The following is a 2,500-nucleotide window of genomic DNA, read 5'->3' on the forward strand; positions in this document are numbered from 1 at the left end:
GTATTTCACAACCGCGTCGTGTCGTCGGACCCGGGCTCGGCTGGTCAGCCCGCAGCCCTGGACGACGTGGTTCGCGGTCTCGACGGCGTTGCATCTTGCGCGACACATCTTCTCCCTGTCTCGGCCGCGACTCCTGCGCGCCTTGGATGGTATAGCGTTAATGCGCGTGCGGATGCACGCGACGTAGTCACGGCCAGACAGGAAGCGACTGGTGTCCTCGACCCAGCTATGTTGGCCTGATGTCCTGGCTGACGACGAGAGAGCTGCCCCGTCGAAGGAAATATGCAGGCGCGCCGCCCACATCTCACCAACTTTTGCAGCCGTTGGCAGCAGATGGCCCTCCCACGTGAGGTGTCGTTCAAGCGCCGCCACTTCGTGTCGTGCCTCCCCCAGGTCTGCGTCGGTGGTGGTGGTCTCGAGCTGCAACAGGGTGAGGAGCCTGCCCCGCCTCAGGGTTGGCCCTATCCAGCGGGCTGATGGAATCCCAAGGCCCCCATGGGCAATTGGAGCGTGAAAGTAGCCCAAGGGGGTGTCGGCAGGGAGGCGGAACCATCTCCTCACGGCGGCTCGAACACAGTTGTCCATGGCCTTGAGCGCACCGATGCGGGTGCGACTCAGTGCTAGGCCATGATACAGGCCCGGGAGAAGGACCTCACGAAGTGCAAAGAGCCGCTGCTGCGGCTTCAGCGGCGCCCGCGTGATGATCGACAGCTGCTCCTCGATGTGGTGCCTCGGATGGAAGAGACACCGCCCAGAGGAGGAGAACTGCAGTCCCAGGTAGCGGAAGGTCTCACCCACTCCCAACGCCGGCATGGTGGTTTCGCCGGCCGTGAAGGTGACGCTCGCATCCACTTTCACTTTCTTCTCGCGGCCGGACGCCACGAGTGCGAGGGTGAGACACTTCCGCGGGTTAACACGCAGCCCCAGCTGGTCGAGGGCTGCTACTGCTGCGTTGATAAGGGACTGCAGGCCCCCCCTCGTGGAGGCGAAGAGCAGGATGTCATCCGCGAAGGCCGCCGCGTTCGTCTGGCGGCCCAACACCTTGACACCTACGTGTGAGGGCAGCTGATCTAGAACATAATCAACAGCGAAATTGAACAGGAGAGGGGACAGAGGATCTCCTTGCCGAACACCTCTTGCTGGCCGCACGGCCGGAGACTCGTCGCCACCCCCCGCAATTACCGTCGTGCTGTCCGCATAGCAGCCCTCGACGTAGTCAATGAATTCGTCCGGCAGACCATGGGCTTTAAGCACAGGACGCAAAGCCGCATGGTCCAACGAATCGAACGCCTTGGACACATCGAGGGATGCCATGAACACAGAACGACAGCGGCGGACGGCGCCGACGAGTATCCGGTCGAGTAGGAAAGTGTTCTCCAGCATCCCATCCCTTGGGATGAAAGCCCGCTGACGTTCGTCCACAGCACACATCTGCATAAGGCGAGTCGCCAGAACCTTATGGAAGGTTCGGGCTAGCACCGAGCAGACGGTGATGGGCCGAAAGTCAGCGGGGGATGCTGGGGCGGCTGTCTTAGGCAGCAAAGAGGTCCTGGCTCGGAGGAGGGAAGGGGGGAGCTTGCGGGTGAGCAGGAAAAGGTTTAGGAGTTTGGTGGTGACCTCCGCTGGAAGGCGGCGCAGCTGCACCGGCGAGAGGCCGTCAGGGCCGGCAACGGAGCCTCTGGGCGGCAGGGCGGCCGCAACCTCTTCTGCAGTGATCGGCCTCCATAGGCGCTCAAAGTCAACAGACTCCGAGCGCGGGAGAAGCCGGTCGGGAATGGAGCCAGCGTTGGAAGGTGGCTCTGTCGTGAAGAGGCTGCGCCAGAAGTCCACCAGCCCAGGGATGTTCGACGGCGGCTGGAGCAGGGTGCCATCCAGGAGACCACGCACGCAGCGCGCGCGATTCTTCCTGAAGGCATCCTGACATCTGGCATATTCCCACCGGCGGCGCTTCCGCTTGGAGAGCGGAGGGCCACCACCAGACCGCTGCTTGGATGGCGGGCGCAACGTCTTCCTCTTCCTTGCTCCTGCTTCCTCAGAGCCGACAGCACGGAGGGCCTCAGGCAGCCCAGCCGCGACCACTGCCAACGGCGTACCCGGCCCCAAACACGCAAGGTCGTCCAGGGCCGAGAAGCGCGCGGCCGACCGCGGCAGGCCGGCGAGGTGCCTCCATATAGCTTCGTCGACTACTAAGAGAGTCATAGTTACTCCCGCCGTTTACCCGCGCTTGCTTGAATTTCTTCACGTTGACATTCAGAGCACTGGGCAGAAATCACATTGCGTCAACACCCGCTAGGGCCATCGCAATGCTTTGTTTTAATTAGACAGTCGGATTCCCCCAGTCCGTGCCAGTTCTGAGTTGATCGTTGAATGGCGGCCGAAGAGAATCCGCGCACCCGCGCGCCCCCGGAGGAGCACGCTAAGGCGGACGCGGCCTCGCAGCAAGGAAGATCCGTGGGAGGCCAAGGCACGGGACCGAGCTCGGATCCTGCACGCAGGTTGA

The 2,500-nt window shown here is 62.8% G+C and overlaps 1 non-coding gene across 1 annotated transcript in view; it reads right to left on the reverse strand.

The window, feature by feature from the left end:
• LOC124730946 overlaps window positions 1-2,500 on the reverse strand; it is a 7,091-nt gene that overhangs the window by 2,022 nt on the left and 2,569 nt on the right. Inside the window, exon 1 of the ribosomal RNA XR_007008103.1 lies at window positions 1-2,500. This exon is cut by the window's left edge and continues 2,022 nt beyond it; it is cut by the window's right edge and continues 2,569 nt beyond it. This is a non-coding gene — a ribosomal RNA (large subunit ribosomal RNA).

The sequence above is a fragment of the Schistocerca piceifrons genome, unplaced genomic scaffold, assembly GCF_021461385.2.
Source record: "Schistocerca piceifrons isolate TAMUIC-IGC-003096 unplaced genomic scaffold, iqSchPice1.1 HiC_scaffold_1255, whole genome shotgun sequence".
NCBI classification, from domain to species: Eukaryota; Metazoa; Arthropoda; class Insecta; order Orthoptera; family Acrididae; genus Schistocerca; species Schistocerca piceifrons.